The following is a 7967-nucleotide window of genomic DNA, read 5'->3' as shown; positions in this document are numbered from 1 at the left end:
GCTGTGAGAAGCAGGTGGCTGGAACAGTGACTCAGAGTCAGAAGGGAAGGATTTGGCAATAAACATGGGTTTGAAAGGTCTGACATTCATACACACTCACTTCATAACTTTTCATCACCCCCAAGAGGTAAGTGGGGTAGTCATGCTCTGTCACTCACTTCCACACAAATTACTGAGGCTGCAATTTCTTCTGTTGACAGCCCCACTTCTTTCCCTTGTAGCATTGCCTTTGATGGCCAATGGATCAAGATTGCACCTCTTCAGGCCTGAAAAAACATCATCATGTAAAGTGGGCATATTCAAGCAGCTGGTGGGAGTCCAGTCTACCTGGAAGGGCATTTGGCCATCAGAATTGAGTCTTTAAAAGGCTGATACCCAATAACTCCAATTATACCCAATTTATTAAGGAGCCTCAGATTGCCAGGGTTTCAAACACAAACATCACCAATTGTGTGCTCTCAAACCCTGTTTAACAATGCTTAAAATCATCTTGGTCCAATTGTATTATAGGTTATTCAGTCCCATTTTATTTCTATAGAACTCTGTAGAATTGGGTGTTTTTGCTGAGGGAGGATCAGAGAGTTATAATGATCAGACGTCAATGAGAAGTAAACCCCCCAAAGGATCTAGAAACCTGGGAAGAGAAAACAGAAAGGTTAGAAGGGGAGGCTAAGAAGTGACAAGAATTTCCAGAAGGAGTTCAATTAATGTTGTCATCCTGGGTGAGGAACAGTCCTGGGCTGGCCTCCTTCTCAGGACAGCAGAAGGCAGGCAGGCAATGGTTAGGAACACTCTCCCTGACCTGGGGTGTGATGCCCAGCTATGCCATTTGGACAAGTTACTTAATTTTCCTTGGCCTCAGTTTCCTCATCCATTATAAGAGAGATGATAATAACATGTACCACATTTGGGATGCTATGGGGATTAAAAGAGGTATCACGACTGCAGTGCCTGGTACACTGAGGGGTTTCAACAAATGGTAGCCTCTGTTATTATCTGCACCCTGAAATTTCTGAGTAATTAATCGTGCTTGTGAGCACTTGAATGATTCTGTGTATTGCAATTTACACAGAGAGAGTGTTTTATTGTTTGAAAGCACATCTTTGCAATACAAATTGAAACGTGTCACCATCTATCACCTATCAAATTGGCAAATAATACTGCCCGATGTTGGTGAGAATGTGGGGAAATAGGCCTTTGCTGTTGAGGGGAAGAGCTTTTTGCCACCATGTATCAGGTCCCTTAAATGTGTCCACGCTGGGACCAAGCAGGATGAGGAGAGAAGTCATGTGGTAGCAAAGGGCTGAGCAGAGATGGGAGCAGGATGTCTGGCGGAGGCGAAATGTAGAATCTAGGATGGATCCATGGAATTCACAGATCTTCTTTAGAGTCCCAGACATTCCAGGGAAGAGATATAAAATGTGTGGTCAAGCAAATCAAGTCTCACAAGATCGTTGTTTGGGTGTTAGAGAGAACGCTAACCCTTTAAGACTGGAGACACACAAAGAATATATCTCCAGCTGCCAAGTGCACATCCCCACCTGGAGGTGTCACAGGCATCTTCGCCTCAGCACACCCATGTTGGACCAACTGACTGCCCACACTCCCCACACTCCCCACCCAAGACTAGCATCCCAATCTCAACAAACAGCGTAAAAGATACCACAACTTACCGGTTGTTCAAGCCCCAACCTGAGCGCTCATCCTCGATTTCCGCTTTCCCCTCACCTGGTACCACCACCAGCAACACCCCAAATGCCTACGTCTAATCGCTCAACAGGTCCTGTTTCTCCTGCCTCCAAAATATAGCCTGGATCCAGTGCCTTCTCTCAGTCTCCATGGCTGCTGTCTGATCTAGACCACCATTATGTCCCAACTGGACAAGCCTTGTTGATTATCTTACTTCCACTCTTAATCTCTCCAAGTCATTCTCCAGGTAACAGCCTGAATGCTCTTTTTTTTTTTTTTTTTTGCGGTACGCGGGCCTCTCACCGCTGTGGCCTCTCAGCGGCCATGGCTCACGGGCCCAGCCGCTCCGCGGCATGTGGGATCTTCCCGGACCGGGGCACGAACCTGTGTCCCCTGCATCGGCAGGCGGACTCTCAACCACTACGCCACCAGGGAAGCCCCTGGATGCTCTTTTAAAAATATAAACCAGACTGAGTCACTGGATTGCCCAGGTGAAAACTCATCAGTTTCAGGTTGCCAACCTCTTCATCTTTGTCTACCATCCATCTTCCCCTCACCCACCACCCTGCAGACACACACGCCTTCCCTCTGTACCTCGAACAGTGCACACTCATGGCCTTTGCCCCTTGCTCTTCCTTTGGCCCAGGAGGCTCCATCGATGGCTCTTCCCATCCTTCAGGTCTCTCCTCAAAGAGGTCTTCCCTTGCTAGACCAGCCAAAAGAGCCCCTCTAGTCATTATCACAATACCTTGTTCAATTTCCTTCACAGGACTTATCTCCAGCTGAAATTCTTTTATTTGTTGACTTGTACATTATGTTCCCCACCATCTCATACCACTAGAATGTGAGCTCTGTGAGGGCAGAAGCCTGCTTACCTCGTTCATTGTTTATCCTCAGCATCCAGTGCATGGGAGGTGGTCAATAATTAGTGGGAAAACAAATCAGTGAATGAATATCGGGGTCACGCAAAGTTGTGGCACCTCACACTCCAGGGTTCTACGGTCATTTATGACTTTGATGTTGGTGGTGGGAGAAAGGGGCAGAGAAGTGACAGAATAACAGGTCACCAGTTCTGATGGAAGGACAAGGATGAGTGCTTCTTGTTTAACGAAGGGGAAAACCAGAGGAGGGCTCAGGATTTGGTCCAGGTTACAGAGCAAGTTGACAGCAGGAGGAGAAGCTAAAGTTTCTGGATCCTTGGCAATTGTCCAGTTGATTGCTCCAGGTGTGTCTTGTCACTATCTCTACGGGGTAGTTCACAATGGTATACAATGGGTGAGAATTAACTCCATCCCAAAGGAAATTCTCTTCGGACATCTGGTCACAAGATATGTAGGAAGTTGATTAATGAATAAACATTCAAATGAAGAAATGCTGAAACGTCACTAGCTGGTACATGGCACAACAGAGATCCCTTACCTTAGTATTCAAGGCACACCACTCTTCAGCTTCTTTCCAGATCTGGGGTCTCTTTTGACCTCGATTTCCCCATCAATGGGAAATACAATGAGAAGCAAATAATCAGCAAAGTCCCTTCCAGCCTTGATATTTTAGAATGCTTCTCTTGGACATGAGTTCCTTCCTCAAGCCAAACTGATTTACTTACTGTCCTTCCTGTCCCCTACCTATATGTAAACCTAAAAATATTCGCTTTTGTCTATACTGGCCCTCTATTAATAATGCTGCCATGTCCTCTCTGCTCTTTGAAATACTGTGTAGCCTTCAATGATCAATGGAATTTCTACTCCCACTCTTCTTTCTTATTTCTCTTGGGCATTTATTGTCAAACCCAGGAGTTGATAACTACAGCCTGCAGGCCAAATCCAGGCCATGGGCCAAATATGTTTGTTTTGTAAATAAAGTTTTACTGGAACACAGCCATCTAATTCATTTGTATATTGTCTATGGCTGCTCTTGATACACTACAAGACGGGGTTGAGTATTTGTAACAGAAACAGTATGGCTCACAAAGCCTAAACGTTTACTCTCTGGCTCTTTACAAAAAAAAAAAAAAAATGTTTGCCAACTCCTGGCTAATCCATGCTTCTCAAACTTGAGTACACAAAGATCCAGGCTGGGATCCACATATAAGACATCCAAAGTCACTGGTCAACACAGGGTATCTTCTTGGAGCGTCGATTTTACTAAAGACTGGGGAGAAAAAATGGTTAATAGAATGTAAATGTGGACATTAAAGCAAACATATTTATATTAAGAAGTGAATTCCAGCATTTGCATGAAATAGTATGTGAAAATCCCAAATGTGACCAAAATTCCAAGCTTGGGAAGGGCTGCTTCACATTGCTGCTGCTCCTCCACTGTTACAAATATTTTGGTATAAAATTTTGGGAGGTACCCATCCATGCCATTTAATTTGAGGTGAAAGTACGTATCTTATATGGTTTTGTATCCTCACCACTTCTAACACAGTGCTTGACTATAACAACTCTAGAAGGTCTGAAGTCATTTATCTAGATAAATCCTAAAAGGTCCTCACCTGTCAGGATGGTTAATGGGGTCCTGCCTAATGGCAGAGGAATGGACCAGAGGACTTGACCAGCAGAGGTCTCCTTCGCTATGGGGGCAGGGCAAAGGGCTTATTAGTGCTTTGACTGTCTCTATGGCAACAAAAAATCTAATAACATTCTGTTACCTTAACAATATTTGCAACAATACGGTCACCAATCCAAACCACTAATTAGTTCCTTCCTGGGCTGAAGGCAGAACCTATCTTATGATGACCTAGTTGCTTTTTGTTTATATCTGCCTTTTCTTTTCCTATTTCTTTATTTTGGAGGAGAAGGGAGAGGAGATACCAGAAAGTTTACTCCAGCCCTGGCTGCCAACACCACCACTGTTAGCGTTCCCGCCAACCACCCCCCTCACCCCAGAGCATCTCTCTCTGACTTCTAAGGTCAGAATAATCCCTATTGCATAAAATGGTGACCACTCAGTTTGTTGTTGAATGTTGTTGCTTATCTTTGTTTTGTTTTTTAAAGGCAGATGTCCCTAGGAAAGGATAACACATAAAGTTACTAACCTTTTAGAATCGGGAGGTGTTTTTGGCACTGGGCGAGGGGGTAGAAAGGCAGCCAGACTCCCAATCAGGGTGGAAAGATCTGAGGTCAACCCCATTTCTGCCATTGACCTGTTGGGCCAACTACTTGCCAATTTTGCACCTTCAGTTTTCTTTCTTGTAATGTGAAAGTTGAGAGCTGGGTAATCCCAAGGAGCGTTTTCAGTTGTAAGATCCTACAGCTCAAGGCAGCATAATTAATGGAAAGATTAAGGTCATGACCACATGGATAGGCCTCGAAAACATAAAGCAAACTGGAAAAGGTTAGTGGCAGAATGACATGTACTGTATGATACCACTCTAACTTTTTAATTTAATTTTTGGAATAGGTAACATAGTACATCCACACTGTTCAAAAAAATCTTTAAGGAATTCATTTAAATATGTTCCTTCCCTCCTCTCACCCCTCTTTCCTCCCACATGCAAAATTGTTTTTAGTTTTTTGTATGTAAACTTTCAGACTTTCTTTATGCACATACAAAAACCAGTGGATAAGCAGGCTCATTTTCCCCTTTGCTGCACAAGAGGTAGCATACTATACACATTCTTCTGCACTTTTTTTGTCTTCACTTAATATGTATTGGAGAAATTTCCATATTAGCATAGAGAGTGTCTTCATTCTTTTTTAGAACTGCAGAGGATTCCATTCAGGGGATGCCCCATAATTTATTCAACCAGTCCCCTATTGATAGATATGTGGATTTTTTTCTAGTCTTTTTTATTACAAGCAATACTTCAATGAATAACCTTAAACACATGTGCTTTCGAACAAGCACAAATGTATCTAAAGGCAAATTCCCAGAAATGGAATTTCCTTTGTAATTTTCTGCATTTGCTTTTATGATAGAGATTGTCAAATTACCATTTATAGAGATTATACCAATTCACTCACGCACGATCAGTCTGAGTGCCCCTTTCCCCACGACCTCTTCTATGCACTGTTTTACCAAATCTTGAGTGCCTGTACTGACCAACTTGACAGGTTTAAAAAATATCTCAATGTGATTTAATTTGTATTGCTCTTTTTTTTTTGTATTGCTCTTTTGATGAGACAGTGAATCTCTTCTTATAGTTAATAGCCATTTGTATTTCTTTCTGTGTAAATAAATACTTTTAGCCCTTTTTCATACACGTAAAATTTTAAAACACACCATACTATATAATATTTATGGCCATGGACATACATAATGAAGGACTGAAGTGACATTCACTAAGGTCAGTTGACAGCTTGCCTCTAGACAGGAAGGCAGGGGGATGAGACAAGGGAGGGACACAAAGGGAACTCCACTAAGTGCATGACATTTTTTTCTTTTAAAAGAAGATATTAAGCAAGCATGGCAAAAAGAAAATAGAAGAGGAAAAAGGAAAGGAAGGAAGGGAGGGAGAGAAGGAGGGAGGGAAGAGGGAGGGAGGGAGGAAGGAAGGAAGGAAGGGAGGGAGAGAAGGAGGGAGGGAAGAGGGAGGGAGGGAGGAAGGAAGGAAGGAAGGAAGGGGAAAATAAACTTTAAAATCAATGAACCTGAACTTGAATCTCAGCCCCACCACACATGCTCTGTGGTCTTTGACATTTCTCCTAATCTCTCTCTTTCCCAACTTCGATAGCTGTAGGATACAGATAATGCCTACCTTGCAGAGTTAGTGTAATGACTAAAGATAATCCATGTAAAACCATGATTAGCACATAACTGTGCCTTAACAGTCATATTATAATTCTTAATATTAATTTGGTTATTATGACTCAAATATATAAAATACCTCAAGCCGAAGAAAGTTCTAGTAGCTTTTCTTGGCTCCACTATCTCTTTTTCCTTTGGGTTTCCCAAGGAGTATTCTTGAAGACACCACAGCAATGGTTTCAACCCCTCTAATGCCTTTTCCAAATGTCCTGCCCAGAGCTGCCTCTGTTGGAATGATTTGTGTGACTGGGTGAGAGAAGCCAGGGTGTGGTCAGGGAAGGAGGGGGGAGTTTCCTCTGTGTCACAACCTCTGTTCCCAAGAGCTGTGACCTCTGTTAGCACTCGATGAGACTCTGGCTTCCCACTGTGCAGCATCTAGAAGGTCCAAGCCCAACCCATAACTTTTCTGGGAACAAACTGTGAGCAAGAATCTCCCCACCATCCCTCTCCAGGAGGACATGTGGGAGAATTACAACCACCCTTTACTTGAAAATCTATAACCACCTGTGGCCTCAGAAGTGGCCATTTCCTCCCTCTGGCCTTAGTTTGCATTACATCAACAGGCAGCAAACTGCCACCCACTCCCCAAGGCAGTGGTACTTCAGTCTCTTATTGCCTCATCCCCCAGAGAGAACCAGGAAATAGATTCCTTTGCTGTAAACTCCTTTTATCAGAACAGGGAAGATTACAGCAGTAAACTTTGTTTTTTTGGGGGGGAATTATACTCAGAGTCTGAGACTGTCTTGTCAATATTTAACACAGGTTCACTGCAGGAATTATAATAATTTCACAAGCTAATAGCATACAGGATAATATCTCTTAATAAGCCAATAATGAAATAACATAGGGCTTCCCTGGTGGCGCAGTGGTTGAGAGTCCACCTGCCGATGCAGGGGACACGGGTTCGTGCCCCGGTCCGGGAAGATCCCACATGCCGCGGAGCGGCTGGGCCCGTGGGCCATGGCCGCTGAGCCTGCGCGTCCGGAGCCCGTGCTCCGCAACGGGAGAGGCCACAACAGTGAGAGGCCGGTGTACCGCAAAAAAAAAAAAAAAAAAAAAAAAGAAAAAAAAGAAATAACATACTTCAAACCAATAATAGATTAATTACACTATTGCTCCAGACAAGAGGAGATGAAAGGAATGAAGTCCCAATTTAATTGAGGTGTGCCTTTCTACATGAGTTGGTTCCTGGGAGAGTCAGCTTAACCAACTGAGAGCCTGACATTCAGCTACCAGCAAAACACAAGTTCCGGGCTTCCCTGGTGGCGCAGTGGTTGAGAGTCCGCCTGCCGATGCAGGGGACACGGGTTCGTGCCCCGGTCCGGGAAGATCCCACATGCCGCAGAGCGGCTGGGCCCGTGAGCCATGGCCGCTGAGACTGCGCGTCCGTAGCCTGTGCTCCGCAACGGGAGAGGCCACAACAGTGAGAGGCCCGCGTACCGAAAAAAAAACAAAAAACAAAAAACAAAAAAAAACACAAGTTCCTTGTTGCTGGAGCACGTTGCTAGGGAACCAAGACGCCGGTG

At 44.1% G+C, this 7967-nt stretch overlaps 1 long non-coding RNA gene across 1 annotated transcript; it reads right to left on the bottom strand.

Moving 5' to 3' along the window:
- Window positions 1-343: 343 nt before the first annotated feature.
- LOC309804934 lies at window positions 344-3934 on the bottom strand. Its single transcript, XR_014294195.1, has 3 exons — window positions 3109-3934; window positions 2565-3006; window positions 344-634 (listed from the first exon to the last, which is right to left on the bottom strand). It is a non-coding gene; the product is annotated as an uncharacterized lncRNA (long non-coding RNA).
- Between the last annotated feature and the right edge of the window lie 4033 nt (window positions 3935-7967).

This window comes from Mesoplodon mirus (genome assembly GCF_964341445.2).
Source record: "Mesoplodon mirus genome assembly, chromosome: 5".
NCBI classification, from domain to species: Eukaryota; Metazoa; Chordata; class Mammalia; order Artiodactyla; family Ziphiidae; genus Mesoplodon; species Mesoplodon mirus.
Note: the sequence above shows the minus strand (reverse complement) of the source record. Positions and strands in the feature narration are given on the sequence as shown.